This window comes from Mercenaria mercenaria, chromosome 6 (genome assembly GCF_021730395.1).
Source record: "Mercenaria mercenaria strain notata chromosome 6, MADL_Memer_1, whole genome shotgun sequence".
Classification (NCBI taxonomy): Eukaryota; Metazoa; Mollusca; class Bivalvia; order Venerida; family Veneridae; genus Mercenaria; species Mercenaria mercenaria.
The window spans coordinates 38,987,513-39,013,638 of NC_069366.1; the positions used below are offsets into that span (position 1 = coordinate 38,987,513).

At 35.5% G+C, this 26,126-nt stretch overlaps 1 protein-coding gene across 1 annotated transcript in view; it reads left to right on the forward strand.

The window, feature by feature from the left end:
* LOC123549113 (probable G-protein coupled receptor CG31760) overlaps window positions 1–26,126 on the forward strand; it is a 301,128-nt gene that overhangs the window by 263,436 nt on the left and 11,566 nt on the right. The window lies entirely within an intron of this gene.

Here is a 26,126-nt window from a genome sequence, read left to right on the forward strand (position 1 = left end):
AAGATATAGTAATATTCAGTTCACATTACCACCTCACCACTTGTGATTTTTGATGGCATTATCATGACAACATTACATATCAAGGAATATCCTGCTACAAAAACATCCATAGATTACGACTACTCCACATGAACAAATTGCTATTGAATTTTACTAATGGACACCCTTACTACTTCACCCCCTATGCTATTTAACTGCATTTTGAAAAGTAAGGTACATGTATCATTGTATGATATGCCATTTGCCAATTTAACATTGATATTTGACTATGTGGCTTTGAAACTTTGAACACTTGTTTATCGTCATGATCGCCTTCTGTGGGCAAGAGTACATAACTCTGTCAACTATTTTGGCTGAATTATGGCCCTTTTTGGACTTGGAAATCAGTTACATTTTTCATACCAGTCCATATTTTGCCTAACCTGTCATTTGGCTTTGAAACTTTGACCACTTGTTTACCATCATAGTCTACATATGTAGGCAAGACTACATAACTAGAACAAGGACTTCAGCTCAGTTATGGCCCTTTTTGACATAGAAATTAGTTAAATTGATATATGGCTTTGAAACTTTGAACATTTGCTTACCATCATGGTCACACATTGCCATATAGTGCAAGACTTATCCAAATCCACAAATACAGGTACATTGTTTGTCTTATCTATTTTTCTTCTTTTGTCTGAAAATCTCTGGTAATATTTTGACCCCATACTTCCATCAGTTCTTCGGATTGTCAAGCGCGCTGTCATCAGGCAGCTCTTGTTATATATATTATTTCGCTCCCAACTAATTTCCATGCGTATTTGTTACTTGACAATCGCTTCAAGACAGAATTCACAAGGTTTTCTTTATAATCAGTTGAAAGAAGACTTTCAATGTCTTAGAATTTGAATGGACTATTCGTTTATCAAGTGGCCTTTCAAAGGATTTTATGGAGTTGACTTTATATGAGTCAGTTTCAAAATCTACATGTTTTTGCCTAGGAAAAGCTACAAATACCTTTTTATGCAATATCTTAGTGTATGAAGTGGTTTTGTAAAAGCTTGTGTAAAAATTTGCCTTCTGCAACACAAACCCTTTGAGCTATTTGTTGTTCCTGCCTTCATATGGATTGGTTTACGCTTTCGTCTTCCAAGTTTTGTAATGATTTATGGAAGTCCATAGGATGTAGCCAGGGACCACGGATTAAAGTCAAGCGGGGATATTTTTAGAACCTATGGTATGTCGAGACTGAATCAGCATCAATACATTTTCTATGTGAAAAGAACTATATTCTGTATTAAGGTCTTTCGTGAAAATATTAAACAGAATAATTGCATCTTTATTACGTAAGTTATATTATTGCTTTTGTCATCCGTCTATTTGTTATCGTCGTAACATTTAGCTTGTCTTACCTGGGCAAATTTTAATGAAATTTAAATGGAGTATTGTCACACTGTGTATATGGTTGGGACGTTCGACTCGAATAACTTCTTTTCGGAGTAATGACCAGTCATTGAATGTTTCTCTTTGTCTTTTATTTACAGTTTTCTCGTAAAAATCTAACCTCAGTGCATTTTGCCGTCTCATTATGGCTCAGTGTTTTCATTTTGTAATAACTCTTTGGTTTTCTTAGAGGTTTTTATTCGATCTTCATCTCCCAAAGCTTAGATCGGAGTTTGATAAAACTTCATAGCATTGGGCCATCGCCACGATTCGGTTTAGTGGCTTTTCACAGACAAGTTTCCCGTTCATGATTTCCCCATTGAATATTTGTTTTCAATGAGACCTCGTATAGTTCCTTCTATCCCTTTTATTTCGTATCAGCTCTTTATCTTGTAAGCCCGCTAAGGTATGTTTATAACACTTCTGTGAAATGTTACGCTAATGAAATTGACGTGTTGACCTCAAATTAATATTGTGTACAGTGTCATAGTAAAAAATAACATATGTCAGAATGTATTAAAACATGGTTCTGCTACATATCATTTCGATTTCTGTCTTTTACCTTAACAAGTAGATGAAACAGAGAAACAGTATTCTATGACGCATGTATGGCATGTAATAGCAGGTAAACGTTATATGTTTAATAATACTAAACTGGGCAAAAAGTGTACTCGTCCCATGGAATAATTAAGGAGTACGTAGGCGTATCGCTATTATGAATTTTTGTGCGCGCTAAATGTTCGATTCAGAGAATGTGAATTAAATATTACACCATTTCATTCTGTGATATCATTTCGATGTTTAAATATTGTTGCACTATTTCTCGGCGCCTGTTCGGCGCCAAATAATACATCGAATTGACGTCAATAATGCCCTTTGACGGCTGTAAAAAGTTTTCCCATACTTTCACTCAGTGTTGTTCATGGAATACATTTATTTTTACTGTAATTGAATTCCGCTTAAACCGGTACATTTCATTACCCCTCATGAACAGACATGAAACCGAGCTATTATTTTGTTTGTTAAAGGTCCAATACTAAGGAAAGTGAACATTTTAATTTCTTTTAAAAAGCACAGAAACTATTTCATTTTATTGGAAAATGAAAGTTGGTATGTAGAAATTCGAAATAAATCGCAGTATATGTACAATTATTTTTCTATGAAGTATGAAGAAAGTTAAAAAGACCTGGGGGGTCATTCTGTCGATTCATTGAAATTTCAACATAATACACATACATTTCTCTGAGTTCCAAAGACCTTCTGTAAATTTTGACCTGCCAATCTTCATTATTTAGTGTCTTGCAGAAGTCCATGCACTGGCTGTGAAAAAAATTGCCAACTCACTTTCCCTTAGTAATGGACCTTTAACTTCCTATGCTTCTAAAGGCTGTTCTTATAGAATTTATTAATCAAAATAAACATGTAAATTTTATTAAACTTAGACGAAATATTTATCTGTTTCAGAACCTATGTCTATAGCACGCTTGCCAAACGACAGTATCACCGTTAATAAAAATCAAACATAGTGTCTGGCTTAATAACATTTAGATTGATATATTAAGGTATTGGAACCGTAAAAGAGTACCTACTTTTTGAAGAGTACTCAATGCTCACCATAAATCTACTTTGATTGCATTTTTCATGGGGGCGTAGGTTCAAGCCCAACTGGGACCAAATTTTGTTTTTCATATTTTCCTTTTTTCTAGGAAGATTTTACTTCTTTCAAGACTTATTATGGATGTATTGTACAAAAGTGGAAAAGTTTCATTTTATAAGTGATTTTTTTGCTGTTCAGAGTGAATTTACCTCTGAATCAGGAGGGGTAGAGTTAGACATCTTTAAAAATACTGAGTTATGTGCGGTAAAAGTTCTCTATTTTGCCTTCATTCTTTAGATTACATATTGTGGAAGAAATGCAGGTAGGTTTTACTTCTGCCCCAAGGTTATTTTTGAATGAAGTGAGCAAAATTCAAAACAGACCCAGAGGATTTGACCTTATTTTTTCAATGTTGAAGTTAGAATTCTGTCTCATTAAATCTGTTTACTTGAGGCACCCTAGAAAAAATGATATTTACATTTTTATTTTGTGTTTATAACTGTTTGACAATAGTTTGAGGTTTCTTTTATCAAAATTAATGTTGTAATGAATTCTCTGCAAACGTTTTAAATAGTGGCCATCACATTGAAATTTGTCTGTACTTGAGCTTGAGGAAATACCATAAATTATACAAAATTTACAAAAAAAAAAAACGGTACGGTAAAAGTTGTTTAAAATTTGCAGCACAGTGCGAAACATGGTCAACTTTAAGAATGTACCAAGCAAATGCCATTTTTTAAACATTACTATTAGGGGTACAAATAAAACTTGTAGTTTATAGAAAAAACAAGGTTGCGATTGTATATTGGACAAGTATGTTCAAGGTAACGGCGCGGTATAGCCAGTCTCCACCATGACCAAGTGGTCAAAGGCATTCATCTGTAGTAGCTTTTAAATGTAAATAAAAACGGAATTAAAAGTTCACTTCCCGATGAGGCATATTGTCTCTTATAAGAATACACTGTCTAAATCAAATTTCATCTATTCCCCCTCTTTGTACTTGCTTTTCCATTCTTTTGCAATAATGCGAAATTCTTAATTGGATGTAACAGATACTTTATGTAATGATAGATGATAATTAGATAAAAAGTGTACAGACATGGTCAGCATGTACGGCATTTGAACATTTCGCAAGTACTGATGTTAGTAGCAGATAATTTGAACCTCTTTCCTTTTATTTCATTTCGGTAGTTATTTTTAAATTCAAGTACTTGACTCAAGTCAAAATTTAACCACAACAGCGGCTTTGCAAGGCTTTGCAAGGTCTCTATTTCAAAATCGTTCATGGAATACTGTAGAATCATTATATTTGTACCCCGCGACAACAAAGTGGTGGTGGGGGGGGGGGTATACTGGTTTCAGGTTATCTGTCTGTCCGTCCGTCCGTCTGTCTGTCCGTAGACAGAATCTTCTGCGCACCAACTCTCCTCATCCCCTTGACACAATTTAATGAAAATTCACAAATTTAAAGTGATCAGTAACAGCAGTAGTTGTGCATGGGGCATGTTAGGTTCTTTCAGAAAAAAAATTCTGCAGAGTTATGGGACTTTGTTTTTTGTTACTATACTATATACATATACACAATCTTGTGCACACCATCTCTCCTTATCCCCTTGACACAGTTTAATGACACTTCACACAAGTGATCAGTAACAGTAGTAGTTGTGCATGGGGCAGGTTAGGTTCTTTCAGAAAAAAAATGTAGAGTTACGGAACTTTGTTTTTTGTTAACATACTATGTACATACAGTCTGCATAATGCAATCTTGTGCGCGCCTAATCTTCCGAACCCTTGCACACAATTTAATGAAACTTCACACAAGTGATCAGTACCAACCATAGTTGTGCAGGGTGCATGTTACGTTCTTTTAGATAAATAGTCTGCAGAGTTATGGGATTTTGTTTTTTGTTAACATACTATGTACATACAGTCTGCATATGCAATCTTGTGCGCACCTAATCTTCCGAACCCTTGCACACAAGTAATGAAACTTCACACAAGTGATCAGTACCAACCCTTGTTGTGCGAGGTGCATGTTACGTTCTTTTAGATAAATATTCTGCATAGTTATGGGACTTTGTTTCTTGTTACTATACTGTATATATACAGTCTGTGTACATACAGTCCACATAATTATGCAATCTTGTCAATCTGACTAAAGTACATCTCCTATATTACGCTACGCATAGGATCTGAAAACGACCTATTCATTGCCTCGTTCTGACGGCTCTTTCGCTAGCCAATCAGAGCCTAGCTTACAACATCTTGCAAATCTACATGTAGCATTGACTTTTGATATTTACAATTCTTATGTCGTAATGTATCAGATAGCCGGCTAGCTCAGTCGGTAGGCCACTTGCTTTGTAAGCGAGGGGTAAACATTTTTCTTATCCTTTGACAATCGTCGTCTGATTGGATAACATAAAAATAGCAATAATGGAAATCCAAAATATACAGAAGACGAATGTGAATGGGTCGTTCTCAGATCTTCGTTTAGAAGATCAAGTACTTTAGTCAGATTGGCAATCTTGTGTGCGTCAAATTGCAATATATTGAGTCAGTGCGTGCGGGGGATACATTCATCACCTTTAGGGATAGCTCTAGTTAATTTCGTGAGCATTAAATGTTCGCAGTTTTGACAAAAAAACCAACCCGTGTGGGTTAAAGTTAAGATAGCAGATGCCAGTTTTGGGACTTTTCGCAAGCCGATCGGAGACTGTCTTCTTTAGGTTCAGCAGAAATAAACACAGAGATTTGAAAGAAATAAAGAATATAGTAATCCAGTCAAGCGATTACTGTTCTCAGTACTCCTTGCTGAATTAGGCATCTGTTATTTAAGATGAAATAGAAAGGAATATTCTTTGTTTGTTTAGGTATAATTTCGCGGATTTACACAAACAAACTATTCGCGAAAGTTAATGCTTTATGAATAAAATTGATAAATTAACAGTATATATTTATCCAAAGAGAGATGTGCGTGAAATTAGCCAGAGCAGCCAGAGTAGCCAGAGTTCAGCCAGAGTTTAGCCAGAGTAGCCAGAGTTCAGCCAGAGTTCAGCCAAGGTTTAGCCAGAGTAGCCAGAGAAGTCAGAACTCTGGTTACATTGTCTAGCCAGAGTAGCCAGAGTTCAGCCAGACTAGCCAGAATTCTGGTTACTCTGGCTGGCCAGAGTAGCCAGAGTTCAGCAAGAAAAGTCAGAGTTTCTAGGATGTTAAAGTGTTCTGGCTACTCTGGTCAGCCATAGTATCCAGAATAGCCTGAGTCACCGGGATTTTATTTGCTCTGGTTAGTCTGGCTGGCCAGAGTAGCCAGAGTTTCTAGGATTTTAAGAGTAGCCAGAGTAACCTGGTTCACAAAACATTTTCCGTCTTAGCTGAGTTTGATTATGGAACTTAATATGTCATTTCTATCTAAATAGCATGTTTAAACTGAATTTCAAGTTAATTACTATTTTCAAGTGGCTATTTAGAGTAGCCAGAACTCTGATTACTCTGAAGTAGCACGAGTAGCCAGAACTCTTGTTACTCTGGCTGGCCAGAGTAGCCAGAGTTCAGCCAGAGTAGTCATAGTTCAGCCAGAATAGCCGGATTTTAGCCATAGTAGCAAGATTTTCTAGGATTTTAACATGTTCTGACTACTCTGGTCAGCCAGAGTATCCGGAGTAGCCCGAGTCACCAGGATTTCATTTGCTCTGGTTACTTTGGCTGGCCAGAGTAGCCAGAGTTTCTAGGATTTTAACATGTTTTTGCTACTCTGGTCAGCCAGAGTAGCCAGAGTAACCAGGTCCCATGTTCACAAAAGATTTTCAGTCTTAGCTGAATTTGATTATGAAATCTTATAATTGAGCCGTGCCGTGAGAAAACAAACATAGTGGCTTTGCGACCAGCATTGATCCAGACCAGCCTGCACATCCGCACAGTCTGGTCAGGATTCATGCTGTTCGCTTTTAAAGCGTATTGGACTTGGAGAAACTGTCAGCGAACAGCACGGATCCTGACCAGCCTGCACGGATGCGCAGGCTGGTCTGGATCCATTCTGGTCTCGAACCCACTACGTTGGTTTTCTCATGGCGCGACTGATATGTCATTTCTATCTAAATAGCATGTTTAAAACTGAATTTCAAGTTAATAACTATTTCAAGTGACTATATAGAGTAGCCAGAGTAGCCAGAACTCTGGTCGCTGTGGCTGAACTCTGCCGACTCTGGCCAGCCAGAGTAACCAGAGTTCTGGCTACTATGGCTACTATAAATGTCAACTGAAAATATTCAGTTTTAAACATACTATTTAGAAAGAAATGACATATTAAGTTTCAAGATCCAATTCAGCTAAGACTGAAAATGTTTTGCGAACACGGGACCTAGTTACTCTGGCTACTCTGGCTGACCAGAGTAGCAAGAACATGTTAAAACCCCAGGAACTCTGGCTACTCTGGCCAGCCAGAGTAACCAGAGCTACTTTAATTAACCACTTGAAAATAGTAATTAACTTAAAATTCAGTTTTAAATATGGTATTTACATAGAAATGACATATTAAGTTTCATAATCAAACTCAGCTAAGACTGAAAATATTTTGCGAGCACGGGACCTGGTTACTGTGGCTACTCTTGCTACTCTGGCTGACCAGAGTAGCCAGAACATGTCAAAATCCTAGAAACTCTGGCTACTCTGGCTGAACTCTGGCTACTCTGTTAGAAACAGCCAGAGTAACCAGAGCAAATGATACCCTGGTGACTCTCGGGCTACTGTGGCTACTTTGACTGGTCAGAGTAGCCAGAACATGTTAAAAATCTAGAAATTCTGCCTACTCTGGTTGAATTCTAGCTACTCTGGCAAGCCAGAGTAACCAGAGTTCTGGATACTGGATGAACTCTGCATACTCTTGCTAAACTCTGGCTACTCTGGCCAGCCGGAGTAACCAGAGTTCTGGCTACTGGATGAACTCTGGCTACTCTTGCTAAACTCCGGCTACTCTGGCTTAACTCTGGCTACTCTGGCTAGCCAGAGTAACCAGAGTTCTGACTTCTCTGGCTACTCTGGTTAAGCTCTGGCTGAACTCTGGCTAAACTCTGGCTGAACTCTGGCTACTCTGGCTGCTCTGGCTAATTTCACGCACATTCCAAAGAGCTATAAAAATATATAGTATTTTATACTTCTTTGATTTATCAGAGCTGATAAACACTTTATTGACTGGATGGTATAAATTGTGCTTGTCAGCCCTATAAACTTACGGTTAGGTTGTAATAAAGCAATGGCAAGTATAATGTATATTTACATATCACAGCATGTTCAGATCGAATTTCTTTTCATGGAGATGTCGCCCTTTCTTGCTTTTTGATCAGGAAACCTTATCAGAACATCTCTTGAACCACTGTTTTGATTTTACTGAAACCGACAACAATCAAAGCATTGTAAATACTGAAAGGACGGCTTGTCTTGAAATGTATTGACTTTGTCAGGTCCGAGATCAGCCACGACCCTTTTCTGTCGGGACTGTTAAACTAGTAAACGTCTTTTTCGGTTTTTTTTTTACAACAGTGTAACTATTTCCTTGCCAAATGTCTATGTTCGTTGTGAATATAATGACTGAATATGAAGAACGCAGACTATCATGATCAGACTGCACAGATGTGCAAGTAGACACATACACATGATTACAAAACAATCATACATATTGTAAGAACTATTGGGCAAATATACATCAAAGTTAATATAATAATATAGGGAACAGTACTGAAACACATTCTAAGGTCACTTATTATAGAAGGTACAATCAGACTTTGGAATACACAATTAACTGATTACCGCGTTGCAAATTAATAATAATTTCCTGTCTCAAAAAATTTTCAAGTATCATAATAAAAATTATTGGGAAAGTCGTTTACTTATTTTGATTATCAAAAGCATCTATCAAAGTTCTTTTATTCTATTTCACTTCTTTGTGGTGATTAAAAATAACAAATATCCGAGCCTTTACTTCCCCTAAATTCTGATTTTTTTTAGTACAGCTAATTTATTTGTGAATTCCATTGATGTAAAAGTTACAATGAAATGTCCGTCTTCCAGCGATAAGAACACTGTCTCGTATAAGAAAAACTTTTTTCTTTGACACTGTGCCAGTTTCATTTGAAATGTACAAGAAACCTAACTGCATGAAAAAATACAAGGTTTTAGCTTGATATCAACAGTTTCTAAGGTTTAATGGCATTTTCAGTACCATAGGACAAAACGTTAGATTTTGTCAAAAATAGCTGTCGCGACATAATTTTGCAGCCTTGTTTTGCCCTGTTTTGACATTTTCTACTCTGATCTGTATACAAAGTACACATTTAAACTGTTGAATATGTTCACTTTTACCTCTTATGGCCAGAAATTAGCAATCAGTAGGCAGTTTTTGAAAAAAAAATACACTCAAAACAGTGAAAATGTGATATTGTTTGGTTTTATCCTCATTTTCAACAAAATTGCAATACTTTTGTCATTTTACATCAAATTCTGATCAAAGTAGCCCATTTCCACCATCATCTGGCCAGATTTCATTTTTTACCAATGCCATCTTATAGGTTATAACACACTACACAATAGTTGTTTTTTATTCTATATAAAATTGACCTATTTCCAATGGCCGCAGCACACATCAGGACCCATTTTAAATGTCTGTAACCTACATTTTCCTGAAGAGTATTGTCAATGCTAAATAAAAATCAAAAGAAAAGTGGGGGTCATGTTTGATGCAAGAAAAATGATTTCAGTCAAACACACAAACTGCAAAATCAGCTAAAAAATGAGACCCCAAATTACACTGGTGGTGTATGATCTAAGTTTCCATGAAAATTTTTGTCTTGTTGTTATTTCATTATGAAAACGCTACCTACATGTCAAGCATAAATCTGTCAGATTTTAGCAAAACAATTGCAAAGAAAATAAGGAAAATAGCTCTACACAGCAAAAAAGCTGAGAACTATTTGTATCCGCCATTATGTGACTACCATTTTTTTTCGCGCCATTTTTCTATTTAGTGTCTGTATGCCTATAAAGCGTACTTAGTTTATTGATCAGCGGATACATCGTCTTCTACACTAATCGTCTGCATCATTTAAAGCGCACAGTGAAGCGTAGTAATTCCAGTTGTTCTATGTGCTCCCATTTGAGATCTATTTTCTCTCGGCGGAGTGTGAAATATGGTTTGGTTATCAAAAAATCGATTAAGCCGAAATCGTATATTATTGTGGTTCCACTGGACGGATTTGTCTTCGACTATCCGTCCAAAAATTGGTAGTGAGTACAGTTGCGAATATAATATAATGTTTGGTCATTTTAAGAAGTTCAATACTGCTATTTGGTGACTTTAAACATAAAACATTGACGGTAAGCACTCAAGCAGTGATTTTATTTGACTTTAATTTGAAAATATTAATATTCTTATAATCAAAATCTCCATTTCAAGGGGCAAACTTGTACTTCAAGCAATGTTGGACGCAAAACTTTTACTTAAATAATAGTGCCCAACTCTCGGATATATGTAATATTTTCGTGGAGCTTTGTAGCGAGTATTGCACGACTAACAATTGAATGCACTGACTATATTAAACTCTATAACATGATCTCATTAAATAATAATTAAAAAAAAAAATCTAATGTCCTATTCACATTTTAGGCTGGAGATGAATTTCCGTCAAGGCAAGTTATAAAAAAGTCCTTAAGTTTAGCAAACGAAAAGCAAACCAGTGCAATAAACAGCGCAACGAAGAGATGCCGGACAAGCATAGTTTTGTTTTTGTTTTTTTTTAAAGAGATGTACTATTTCCATTCCAAGATTCATAAAATACAGATATTCGTTCAAGAGGCGCATGACCTTTTCGTCATTAAGAACTCTTGAACAAAAATGTACGATAGATTTTCCAAAAATTAAGTGGAATTAATACAGCGGAATCATTGGAAACTAAAGGAGTGTGATTTGTTTGCAGAAAAAACCATTCAAATAAAATCCAAGAAGAAGAAATTTTACCTAATGTGTCGAAAATGAAGTCGTCTCATTAATTTCATCTATAGTTTGTTGATATTCTTCATTTCTATCAATGCCGGTAAATATAAGATTGCAGTATGTTCCAAGAGTTGGAGTAAATGTTTACGTCCGATATTGCTTGAAGTTCAAGTTTGAAACAAAAAAGAGCTTGAACAAGATTTATTTCGGTATAGAATCATCTATGAAACATACAGAACAAAACTTTTATAAATTCTTCACAATTAGTTGTTGTGTCTAGTTTAGGGACCCACAAAACAGGCTAGTTTGACTATAAGAATTATAAAGCCGGCAAGAAACCACACCGTTTAAATATCAAAACATGGACATGACCATTTTATACCTTCAATAACTTCGTCAATTCGAATCCTAGACGTTGAAACGCAAAACCGAGCGCGACGTAGACATAAAATTGACGCATGCAGATATCAGTAGAGTTCAAAATACCATAGAAACCCAATTAACTGGTGAAAAAAGCGAATGTGCAATGATTTTAACAAATATCCGCCATATTGCAAGTTTGCAACCAATTCTCTTGCTCGACACTTCAGGTTCTGTCCCTTGCATTTTTGTAATTTTACTCCCACATTCTATTTCTTAGACATACTGTCTGATCAAGACATGGGGTATGCAATTTCTTAAAGAACTCCATATGGCTTAGAAATAAAAATGCCAAACATACTAACTGAACAATACTTTTCTCCGATGGAAGTAACTGTACATGGCACGCGTGTATTTATTTTTTTATTCCCAAGTAACGTGTAATTTTCTGAACAACACACGTTATTCTTGAGACGTTTCTGATGTTTTCTTATCTTAATAGCGTTCTTACATTGAAAGTCGTGTGGTACTCTTTTATAAACGAAATTCCCAGTTAAGATAAATGCTTAGATTTTGTAAATAGAGTCTGACTGATATAATTAAAAGATATACTTGGAAAACTTGTTTCAATTACAGATACTATCAGATACCATTTCATGCGGAAAGTTAATTTATCTTATCCACATTGAAGAATATTGAGCACGTCTCAATGCCACAATCGGGGAAATCGTACTTGTTGTCAACGGTATAGCTGAACAAATACTGATACTGATTTTAAAACTTAATTGTAAAAGAAGTGTTAGGCATCGGATCATATTTCCGCAATTTAATGTTCATTAAAATACGCACCCTGTCAACAATACCATTTAAAATGTGACAACTTGAATGCCTTGTATCTTGATAACAAAATTGAAATTTTTAATTGTTATATTAAATTTCTGTGTAGATTTAGCGATGTTTGAAACATCTTTTTTTTTTGTTATTATTTTCGCAATATCAACTCTAATGCTTTGAACAGTCTTTGTAGTTGTTCAATTTACTGGGGCCATTCCATTTCCATCTCTTGTTGTTTATGTGACAACAAAGATATGTTTTTCTATGCGTTGACCTAGAAGTTTGCAACATCGTGAAATTACCGTCAATTTTTCAAGTCATCCATCTCTTACCGACGAAGGCAAATAGATAAAATTGCTTCGAACCGAAGTCATTTTAGCAAATCAGCTACGAGTTCTACCGAATACGAAAAATGTGCTATATGCTAAACGTTAAAATTCAGCATTCGGTGTTTTACAAGCCCACTAAAACATGGATTCACATTATACTTTATGTGAGCAATTTATCGCTTGTCTGACATTTTGAAAAATCTGTAAAGCTGTAGTGTAAACATGATTTGACATCTTACATTCGTCTTAAATGATTATTTGTCAGCCGCCAAGTGATTCATAGCTAATGTCATTTAACAGGGAAGTGAGCATCGCAGATTTCAAACAATGTACAAGTGGTAGGTTAAAAAGAACATCGTTGACGTTATTTTTAACGTAATTGTTAATCTGAAGTTTTCTGTCACAGAATAAGATGTATATTCACAAACGTAAACAAGCCAGTTGTAAAGTTTTATATGATGATCATATCTTAAATGACCTTATTATAACAAAATTTAGTATAACACTCGACGGCATTAAAATGCAGATTTTCTATTGTCCTGTATATTTATCAAGTTTGTGTGAAATATTTTCTGCTGTTTATATATTACATGGTCGAAGATTTATATTTACTAAAGAATCATTTTATTTCATTATTGATTATATCTTACACCAGCATATGGACGCGCCCAGCTCGCATAGTTGTGTCAATAGAGTTAAGCATATGGACGCGCCCAGCTCGCATAGTTGTGTCAATAGAGTTCAGCATATGGACGCGCCCAGCTCGAATAGTTGTGTCAGTAGAGTTTAGCATATGGACGCGCCCAGCTCGCATAGTTGTGTCAATAGAGTTCAGCATATGAACGCGCCCAGCTCGTATAGTTGTGTCAGTAGAGTTCAGCATATGGACGCACCCAGCTCGCATAGTTGTGTCAATAGAGTTAAGCATTCTAGCATGTTGACATGCCTAGCTCACAGAGTTGTATTAGTGGCGTTGAGTACGGCTATACAAGCATGGTGACATGCCTAGCTCACAGAGTTGTATTAGTGGCGTTGAGTACGAGTATACAAGCATGTTGCAATTGACATGCCTAGCTCACAGAGTTGTATTAATGGCGTTGAGTACGAGTATACAAGCATGTTGACATGCCTAGCTCACAGAGTTGTATTAGTGGCGTTGAGTACGACTATACAAGCATGTTGACATGCCTAGCTCACAGAGTTGTATTAGTGGCGTTGAGTACGACTATACAAGCATGTTGACATGCCTAGCTCACAGAGTTGTATTAGTGGCGTTGAGTACGAGTATACAAGCATGTTGCAATTGATATGCCTAGCTCACAGAGTTGTATTAATGGCGTTGAGTACGAGTTAACAAGCATATTGACTCGCCCAGCTGACAGAGCTGCATCAATGCATAGCTCACAGAGCATGCAGGCGTACTGACACGCCTAGCTATTTGTGTTGCATTAGAGGTGTTTAGCATACTAGCATATTGATCGAATAACTGACGCGTCCCGCTTACAGAGTAGTATCATTGGTGTTATTTATGCTAGCATTTTCGCGCGGCCAGTTCACAGAATGGTATCAATGTTGTTATGTTTATTAGTATATTGACGCGACCAGCTCACAGAGTCGTATCAATGGTGTTAAGTTCATTAGAATATTGACGCGACCAGCTCACAGAGTCGTATCAATGGTGTTATGTTTATTAGTATATTGACGCGCCCAGCTCACAGAGTCGTATCAATGGTGTTAAGTTTATTAGTATATTGACGCGACCAGCTCTCAGAGTCGTATCAATGGTGTTAAGTTTATTAGTATATTGACGCGACCAGCTCACAGAGTCGTATCAATGGTGTTATGTTTATTAGTATATTGACGCGCCCAGCCAAAGAGTCGTATCAATAGTGTTAAGTTTATTAGTATATTTACGCGTTGTATCAATGGTGCTAAGTCTGGGTATATTTACGCGCCCAGCTCTCAAAGTCATATCAATGATGTTAAGTTTCAGCTCACAGAGTTGTGTCAGTGGTGTTAAGTTTATCAGTCTATTGACCCGACCAGCTCTCAGAGTCGTATCAATGGTGTTAAGTTTATTAGTATATTGACGCGACCAGCTCACAGAGCCGTATCAATGGTGTTAAGTTTATTAGTATATTGACGCGCCCAGCTCACAGAGCCGTATCAACGGTGTTAAGTTTATTAGTATATTGACGCGCCCAGCTCTCAGAGTCCTATCAACGGTGTTAAGTTTATTAGTATATTGACGCGACCAGGTCACAGAGTCGTATCAATGGTATTAATTTTATTAATATATTGACGCGACCAGCTCTCAGAGTCGTATCAATGGTGTTAAATTTATCAGTATATTGACGCGACCAGCTCTCAGAGTCGTATCAATGGTGTTAAGTTTATCAGTATATTGACGCGACCAGCTCTCAGAGTCGTATCAATGGTGTTAAGTTTATTAGTATATTGACGCGACCAGCTCACAGAGTCGTATCAACGGTGTTAAGTTTATTAGTATATTGACGCGCCCAGCTCACAGAGTCGTATCAACGGTGGTAAGTTTATTTAAGAAATAATTTATAGCAAAACAGTGCTTTATCACTATTTATACACGATGGGCGGTTATACGTATGCGCCCTCGTGAAATTATTTCGGACGACGTATAACCGCCCGAGCTGTATAAATAGTGATAAATCACTGTTTTGCTATAAATTATTTCGATGCTAATATGTTCTTTATTGTAAAATTTATATCAAATATGATGGCACTGTTTCTTCGCACAAGGATGGCGCCAATAGTAGGTATTTGTTAAAACACGCTAGGACCGGAAACGGTATTACGTCTTGCGGCAGAATTCAGTTCGAGCGAAAATTATTGCGAATTATTCAGCAAAGCGAAAAACTAATTCAGTATGTGTATAAATTAATCAAAACATTTGTGCAATGTGACATTTCGTTTAAAACATGTTATTAAGTAAAATATTTCATGAAATTTAAAAGCGCTACTTCTTGATTCGTACATGGCGCTAAATATCACGTTGACGTGACGTCAACATAACATCGTTGTGATGATTTAAGCATTGTTAGTCCTATTAGAATAGTATATTGACGCGACCAGCTCACAGAGTATAGTATCAATGTTGTTAAATAAACGGGCATATTGACGCGCCAAGCTCACGGAGTTTTATCATTGGTGTTCAGCATTCTGTCATATTCTCTGGCTGTTAGTTTGAATGACGCTACCACCAGTCATGATCTTCAGATCATGTCAGAGTGAGCACATCAATAGGTGTACAGTTTAACTCCTCCGTGACATAGATTATGAAATTTCCCTTCACTATACTTTCAAAGTACGCCGTTAAATTTTGTTCCTAGAAGTCACATTAAATGACAATGGAACTTACAAGAACATTTCTGGTATAACAAAATCGACGAGAATTGTTCTAGGATCTGTGCGACTGTTAATGTTTTAACACTAACTCAAATTTTATATATATTCTACTAACAATTCTAGAATATGCATCGATAGTTTGGGATGACTGTACCCTTTACGAGAAAAGGTTACTAGCAAAAATGCAATATAACGCGGCAAGAATTGGTACTCACAATCTCTTCGGAATTATTCTTGAAAGATATAGGCTGGCTCACATTAAATGAAAGGAGAACAATGCAAAAACAATTTTAGTCTATAAATACTAAAATGGAGACCTAACAACAGTTCCCGCTTTCTGATTTTGCAGCAGTGACCTTTTCCTTACGAAATAATGATGATTATGCCACTGTGGAACGTCGGCTCCATATTTATTGAGATCAACCATATCATCATACGAAATTGGTGTAGACCCAGGGGTTGCTAATAATTTCTCTTCGTTCAAAAGTAAACTCAAAGAAATGTTTGGATCATCCAAAGTTCCCTCGTTGTATCTTTTAGTAGACCATGTTCTCCAGGTCAGCCATGCAAGAATTAGGACTAGCAGATTTCAATAATAGTCATTAACGCGATAATCCCAGATACACCTGTTGAAATATGTATGAAGATGCAGCAGTTTTTTTTTTCATTTTACGAATCTGTGAAACGATCATTTTGAGGCATAGAACGCCACCAATCGACATAATAGCAGACTCGGTTTGATGAGTCTGTTCATGAGAGGTAATTAAGGCCATAATAAATTAATTCCTAGATTATCATCCAAATTTTGGTTAAAAATGGGGCATGGGGGGATGAGAATTTTATTTTTTTATTTTTTATTTTTAAAACAACGGTACGCAGGGGTTCCATTTGACCCGGATTTGGGATTTTGACTCTTGAAATTAGAAAAGGTGTACATAGAGACTCCTAGGATTTCAGCTGAAGGGTCCTTTTCATCAACATGAGATTTATTTCAGTTTAAACTCACAAAATGAAGCCTTATATATTCAAAATGACAGCTATTTATACATAAATCGAACCCCTGAGTACAAGTCAAGACAAATGGCAAAAACGAATTAAAGTAAAAACAAACTTGTGGACTTTCATTTTTACTCTCATATTACATTTATCAACAATTCAACATTCTGTTTAGGAAATGGATCGACCTGCGTCTTTGATGAACCCACTTAGTTTCCTCGAAAATAAAACTAGTAAAATTATTTTAAAATCTGGATATCCAAAATTGTCTGTCCGGATACTACTACGCTTTTGTAAACATTGCTCATATCTCCAATTTAAAGGATGTGTTTGACAAACTATGATGATGCAAAAACAGTTTAACAGCTTTAACAGTACCTGATATCAATATTTACCTTGACATCTTCTCTTACTAAAATTATTTAAGAGAAATGTTTATCAAAATCGGCACCGCGGTAATCTACTTTCGATTTCAAAAACTTATAGAAAAAGGTAGGGCCAATATATTTTCTGATCTAACTTTGATTGTAATTGATTTTTGTGGGCAGCGAAGCGTGACCACAGATTTACCATACCACAAATTTACAGTCAAAATGCTTATCCGAAACCGAAGAACAAGTAGCTCTATGTCCTCCATAAATTTTACGTAATTGAAGTCTGTTTAACTTTCAGAAAGCTTCTGAGATTCAACTTTATCAAAAAATGCACTGCTTAAGTACAAATTTGCCGTAATCTATATTTTATAACAAAAACAACGCGTATGAAAATGAGCATGCTTGCTTTGATCACATGACCAAAACAATTCTTCATCACGTGACCAAAATAAACTATAAATAACCTACGAGAATATAGTATAGTAGGCTACTTCAGCACCATCCGCGTACATCTATAATCGGTATTAAAACCAAGTTGCGTCTTTCGTGAACGTTTAAAATTAAAACTTAGTTCCTGCTAGAAAAGTTAATCGAAATTTTATTATCATAACAACACCAACGAGCTTGTTTTGGTCACATGATCAGAAAACATCTAACTAGCACGGCGTGCATTCTATTTTCGGATAAAATTGCACCCAAGCATCCGTTGAACTTTGTAGCATAGAAATGGGTTTATGGAAAGATATAATGCATGAAATCAACAGAAGAGGTGTTAGCCTATTTATTTTTCATAGAGAAAGATACGATCACTTCATAATATTTACGTAGATAATTTTTATTTGCACGACTTAGGAAAATAATTACAGCCGTAACGGAGAGGGCGAAAAATTCGTACCTGTTTCCCGAAAATACGATCGTATGCACTTCAATTTGCTTTAATATTACATTCCAGCTGGTGTTTGTGATTGACATATCATTAAAGAGTATAATTAATTTGAAAGAAGCATTATTTTTAACAAATTCGCCTTTTTAATCGCCGGTAGATTTGCGGTGTTTTCGTCCCCAAATATTCACGTTCTGACGTACGATTTCTTCTCGGATAATTATACAATAGCGGGATTTTGAAAACTGCAATGAAATAATTCGAGATCATTCAAACAAAGGTGGAAAAATTCCAGTTTTTAATATTTGAATTTGAACAATAAAATTCGTAAAAAGATCCTCTGGATGCATAGAATGCAGCCAAGAAGAATAATAGCAGCTAGACTCGGGTTGATTGAGTCTGTTTCATGAGAGGTAATGAAATGTGCCCCTAGCGCCAGCTTAAGCAGAACTTTATTACACATATGTTGAATGAACTCCATGATCCCAAAGGACCAGAAAATATAACAACACTAAAACATGCATATTGGCATGATTATGAGGCATATTATATTAATCTACAGCTGAAAATTGACTAAATGCAACCCGAAGATCATGTTGTGTGCTGATATTGGAGATAGTAGTAGTTGGTTTGGTTGTTTTAAAATTGAAAAAAACATGTAATTTCATTGTAAATATTCTTTTATGGTTGTTTTTAGCTTAAGAACTATTCTGAAGTGCCTTTTATCTATGTAATTTATGTATAATATATTCATAGCCTGCTTTTACCAAGATGAGATCTCATTTGGAAACAAGAAATATCTTTAAAAATGATGGTCGGCGAATTGTAATAAGGAAAGAAGTTTATGAATTTTTCATCTAACAGTCATCTTTCATCTAACATTTTTCAAATTACAAAACTAAACACCGCACTTTAACAATTTAAATGGTTTTCTATTAATTTTTCGTAAAGGTTTCGTAGGGTTGCAATTTTGTTTCGTGTATCCTAAGACGAATAATTACAGCAGTAGTTTGATGAAGATTCATGAAGCGGTTCATGACAAGAGGTCATTAAACGTGCTTATATTTTTAGCTAATATGGTCCCTATCCCTATCCCCATTTGTAACAAAATAGCAGGAGACCTTATGATATTGTTACACATCGAGTTTGATAAAAATCCATTACATTTGAGTTGTTAATGCAAAGACAGGCATATCTACTTTTAGCTATAGTGGTCCCTAATAGGGCCCAAGTTCCTATATAAATAAATTTGGAAGAGGACCTTATAATGATGCTCCAGACCAAGTATGACAAAGATCCACCAAGCTGTTCATGAGACGCTGTATAAAGGCATTTCTAATTTTAGCTCTAACTGCCCCTAAAAGAGATCAAATGTCCCAGCTGAACAAAGTTGGCTGCGGGCCTAATAAAGATGCTACAAATCAAGTTTGATTAAAATACATGAGATAAAAATCAATTAAAGGATTTTTTTATTTATTATTTTTATTTATTTCTAAAATAGGCCAACTGATCCCGCTTTAACAAATGCATATTCGCTATTCTTGAATCTTTGGACAATGACGTCACACCTATAAAAAAGTGAAGGTCAAGCAAAACATACAATTGTAATTATTTCAATATTTCTGTTTCATAAGCAAAGTTTGATCGTAGTCATACCACATAGATAAACTGTATGCAGCGTACCTTCATTTCAGTGTAATGAGATTCAGTCATTATATAGCATATATATAATAAAACAGATTTCAACTGAGTTCAATATTTGCATACCATACTAAAGAAAAATATTCATATATAATAAATCAGTTAAATAATTTATAACAAATATATCAAAGCAAACAAGTACTCATTTTAATATGCAATCTGAATAAGTCACAAAAGCAAGAAACCTTTTCATATTCAGACGACAATTGTAACAAGGAAAATCTTTTAAAAAGCACTTCTCTGCATAAAAGACTCTTATCACACCCTTATTCATGTGATACGCAGACCGTATTCAGCTCTTTCTTTAATTTGATATATGTTGGTATTTGAACAGGTTTTTATCATATTTATTAAACTTACTTATCATTTTGAGATATATCAATATTCTTGCTAAATATACTGAGCCAAAGTTAGCTTCAAAACTGTGAACAGCGTCGTTTAGGATAAACGCTTTGTCTACATTTCACTCAGCGTAGCACAATCAACAGAGTGAAAGAAATTGACACTCTCGTCCAATCAGGCAGAGTGTTACATAAATCTTCCATCTTGATAAATTATCTATAATGCGTTATCGAGTATTTTGATTTGCAAACTGAAGTCACGTGGCATAGGTAACGAAAACGAATTTAGACGGCGTCGCCGAAAAAAAAATCACCTGTCAATGTCACAGGGGCCAGAACATGGAAAACCCGTTTCTGATCAATAACTTGAGGACCACTTGACCCAGAATGTTGAAACTGCATAGGATGATTGGACATGTAGAGTAGATGACCCCTATTGATTTTTGAATCACTTGATCAAAAGTTAAGGTCACTTGATGATATGAAAACAGTTTCCAACCAATAACTTTAGAATCATTTGACACAGAGCACCCAGAATGTTGAAACTTATAGGATGACTGGACATGCAGAGTAGACGACCCCTGTAGATTTTGGACTCACTCGATCAAAGATCAAGGTCACAGGGGCCTGAACATGGAACACGGTTTACTTGAGAACCATTTGACCAAGAATTTTGTAACTTCATATGGTGATTGGACATGCCAAGTAGATGATCTCTATTGCAGCCAAACATTAGTGTCTCTTTGTCTTTCGCTCCTATCCTCTATTGACTTCTTGCCTAGTACGACAATGCATTGGGGGACTAGGGAGACATGGGCATCCTCTAATTGGAAATTTAGTTGTCCTCATTCGAAAGAGGAGGGGTATATTGTAAATATTAATGTTTGATGATGGATGTTGGTCGGTCTGTAGACAAATCAGTTTCTGGATAATAACTGGAGAACGCTTGGGCCTAGGATCATGAGATCGGAAGATTTGCCATGACCAGCAAATGACCCCTATTGGTTTTGAGTTCAGTAGGTCAAAGGTCAATATCACATTGACAATAGAACTTTTTTGCCAGAAAACTAGATTATGCTTTGGTCTAAGATTACATTTGATACGGAGGTCATTTAAGACTGGTAAATGACCCGTGATTATTGATTTAAGATCAATACGTTAATTGTCCAGTACGCAGTGACCAAATAATTTCTGTTCCTTGTCAGTTAAGTCATGCAAGTGTTCTACAAGCTCTTGTTATAACTAGAATCTCCAAATAATACATAATTATCAATTAGTCCATGACCTTTGCTCACATTTACTGTTATTCCCATTGTTCCGGTAAAAGCAGGGTGTTTCCCATTGATTTGTTTAAAAAACGCTTATTATCAAAAAAAGGTTTTGAGCAAAATTAACCAAACCTCACAAATTTTTTAATAAGCACACGAGCTTTGCTCATATATTATTTTTTCCCCTTTGACACAGTAAAAGCAAAGTTTTGCCCCTTGATTTTGGTAAAAGAAAGGTTGAAAATGCTTATTAATCAAAAGTAGTTTAACTAGAATCACCAAACTTAAGCTAACTGTTCATGCCCATTACCAAAAGTTGTCAACCGCTGCCCACATCAGTCCTCTCAGTGCTTTGATTATTGATAGAAATTAAATACCTGTTTCAGTTGTGACACATTAATCAACACCTTGCTTCGTTATATCATGCAATAAACAAAATCAACAAGGGTAAATAGGTGTGAAAAATCCGAAAACTACTTCAGTATATATAACTGTATTTTTTGTTGTTTTATTATCAAAATTACTCTAAAAGTCAGTTTTCAGTAAAAATCCTGTTTTATTGATAATAATTTGATAAATATGTTAGTTACTTTTAGGTGTTAAGGTAAATAATAGCATATTATTGAGTAATAAAAGTGCTCATAACAGCGTTATAATATCTTAATTAGTGCAATGTTTTTAACATTCAAACCTGTTAATTTGGCAATTATCTACTACAAGATTGTATAAAACAAAGATATTGTCCCTAAAATATGATGAATGTATTGTACCAAGTTCCTAAAAAATCACTGGGGGACAGACATATTGAAGGCAAATGTCCGTTTCAGAAATAAGCACTGGGGGCAATGTCCTATCTACCATTTCAACTGGGGGCAAATGTCCAGCAGTCCACTTTTTCATTGGGGGGCAAATGTCCTGAGGGGCAAATGTCCGGATCCCATCAAAATCGGCACCGCGGTAATCTACATTCGATTTTAAAAACTTAGAAAAAAGTAGGGCCAATATATTTTCTGATCTAAATTTGATTGTAATTGATTTTTATTGATAGAAATTAAATACCTGTTTCAGTTGTAACACATTAATCAACACCTGGCTTTGTTATATCGTGCAATAAACAACAATCAACCGTTGGGGTAAATAGGTGTGAAAATATCCGAAAACTATTGTTTACAGATTCGTTATTAGCGAGGATTAATTAATGTAAAGGATTGAATCTTTTTTTTTTTTTTTTCGTTGTTTGATCAGACAAATCCATTTGATCAAACTTTGGAGAGAACCTTACAAGGCTCTACAAGACAAGTTTGGTAAAGATCCTTAAATGATGAATAGAAGTCGTTTACAAATGTTCTACTTTATATTTTTAGCTTTGATTGCCCTTTAAAGGGATCTAGCAAAATCATGTTGATAAAGCTGAGAGGGTATTTTACAACAATGTCAGGATACGAGTTACATGACCTAGGGAAGTTCCTACGCCTTTAGTATCTTGAGAAATAAAATGGGTTTATTCGCTAAGGTGACTATGTCTCAGACTAGCTGACAAACTATGTGGAATGTCCTTTGCTTAAACGAAGAGCTGGTGAGACCATATTTCTCATATATAAAAATTTTCTTTGGTTATCTCGCCTAATTGATTCGTGTACCAATGATTCGTAAATGATTTTAATTATGAGTTAAATAATTTCAGGGATAAGGCGCATCACTGAATGTTTCAAACTAACAACCTTAAACTAATGATAATCAGCTCAAACTCCTATAAGCTGTGGATACTATTCTTGACTGGTCCTTTTGTTGAAGTTCCCGTCGGACGATTTCTTTGAATCAACAACATACGAGTTCTGTCGCATAGATGTCCAGTCTCTGTCCTCTTAACTGAAGCTGCAACTCAATATGACTGCCCTGACTCCTGGATACTCAGCGCCTGTATGCTATAACATAATTAGCATTAAACTACCATATAGGTATGACCCAAATGCCTTGGCTGTACTTCGCCAATAACGTTGAACCTCGTCTGTGAGCTGGAACTCTCCTACTGTCTCATAGATTACCAAACCATATGTCTCTGTCTCAGCTTTCCGATGCTTAGCCTGCATTTGCTATCATATATCATAATCCCGTAAAAGTTCAACTTCTATGCGCTGGCCCTAAAGCTCGAAACTTGTTTCAATACTGCTACTCTTCCTTAGTCTATGAACGCCAAACGTCTTCTTTTTACTAATTTATCCGCTCTGACAGCGTAGCTGCAATAGCTTTTTCATCAAGGTACTGGGATACATTATTAGTTGAATCCTCAATGTTTTTACATCAATCCCTGGATACAGAATGAATATCCGATGATTGTCGTCCGTCTACTTCATATATATATTAATACCCTAGCAGAAGTGCGCTTTGATTGGTGCTATTTATAGAAATTGTTTCTGATTGGTCCAAATTCATAGATAGTATTTAACAACGAATACTTGCTGTTCATGTTTATTCTTGTATATAACATAATGTGTGAGGCTGGGATCCAGCAATCACTGTAAATATCCCAGATCGACCATAAATGACCCAAAGTCTATTATTTACAGCAACAATTCAGCTATAATTATATAGAATAAAAAAAAAGAGGCAAGCGCTATCTGTGCTTATTTGTTATGTTAGCAGTATATCAAATATACAAATTATTCTGACAAACAATGTTATCGGCCAAGTTTGGTGGAGATCCATCAAGTAGTTCGTGAGGAGAAGTCGTTTAAAGATATCTATTTGTGGCTTGGGTGGACCCTAAAAGGTGCCGAACAAACTTGAGAGAGAATCTCGAAAGGATGCTACAAACCGGGTTAAGCTTTAAGTGATTCATGAGAAGAATAGACTTTAAGGTTATATTATTTTTAGCTCCGACGAGCTCTTAAAGGCTCAAAGCGGAATCGTTCAAAAGACCTTGCTACGACGCATCAGATCGAGTATGATGTAATTATGACTTATAGTCTCGGGGGAAACTTTGTTTATGTAATGGACACCAGACCATCCACCTTCAGTGTCACTGCTCATGCAGCAGTGACAACTTAGCTTTTTACTGAGTATACACGACAAAAAGAACATTTACTAAAATGATTTGTAGTTTAGAAGAAATAATTGAAATTCATTAAATGGTGACGAGCATGTACATTTAATTTAATAGCAACTGACATGTAAATTGGTATCCTTCTTCAATTTTTATAGAAGTTTTAGGAATAAAGTGATATTTTTAAAAGGCAAGTTACAGTAAACTTGTTTAAAGAAGTGCGAACTTCACAGAAATGTTTATGACTTGGCGAATATAGAAATATTGATAACATAGATTATTATTATTCTCTCAACATTATTCCAAATTGACAAATAACACAATAACTTGTTTTAGTATTAAAATATAACAATTATTATTTACTGTTTAAAAACTTAAGTTGCCGTTCTAATAAAATAATAGAGAAACAAAAGTCATTTGAAACAAAATATGTAGATCTACATATCTTTAAATGTAAATATACTGATTAGAAGTCTTTGAAATGTTTTATGTTATGGTGATGACGGAACAAAATTTTCTTGATATGAGTGCATTTCTTGACAATTATTTTGACCAAAATCGCTGATAGTGGCTAAAATAAAAATTTATGCTCTTTAATTATTATCTTTCGAATTTAGAACTCAACTTTCCAGTTGTTATTTTTAACTGTTTTAGGCGAGCGCGAAAGATTTGTTAGTATCATTTACTTTTTTCTATGAATCGAATTGTAAGTTATTGAATACCATTGTAAGATTTCTATAAAAATGTTTTGTGCCACTATATTTTTTTTAAAACAATTTCAAACGAAACATGGTAGTATTGAAAATCTAGCAGCACCGCAAATGTAGTTTTCTTGCATGTATATTTTTGTATTAATTAATTCATTACAGAGTAATTATTTTCGTTTCATCTGTTGGTTCGATGGAACTGCTTTAATGTCATTTGTCTTCGCTGCTACGAAATCCGAGAGAAGTAATTAAATTCCGTTCGTACAGGATGAAAACAGAATTTAATGAATTCACTGAGATAGAAACTTTCAAAGTTTCTTTATAAATCCAACCACTGCACGTGAGAGTTACACAGTAACAAACATAATTATTTTGCTTGCCCTTATTGGTACCGATGTCTGAATAATCATATCTTTGCAAAACTCTGCACGTTTTAGATCAAATTTTATCAGATTTTATCATAAAACCTAGCTGCCTTAGGTAATGGGTCTTTTATGCACAGACGGCACCGGCTACAAAACATATTGTCATTTTCGAAGCGAGGCATAAGTTCTAATACGCGCATCCGTGGTTCTTTCGTTGCCTTACAAAAGAATGGCGATTCTCCCCCGTCATAAATGACTTAACAGAAATGACAGCCAGTCTATATCTTCTGTATTCATGACTCAATAAACAGTTTTCAACACCAACATTCAAGGCAATGTATTATGTACAAGACCGAGATTCTAGTTTAAAAGTAAAAATCACATAGACGACACAAGGCCCCAATTTCACGGAAAAAAAATCAAGTAATTACTATTTAAGGATGTAGGATCGGTTTTTTTTTTTCTACCGGTTAAGCATTTTTTCATACTCTGTAAGCTTGAAGAACATTAGTTTCTAAGACAAACAAGAGCAGAAAAA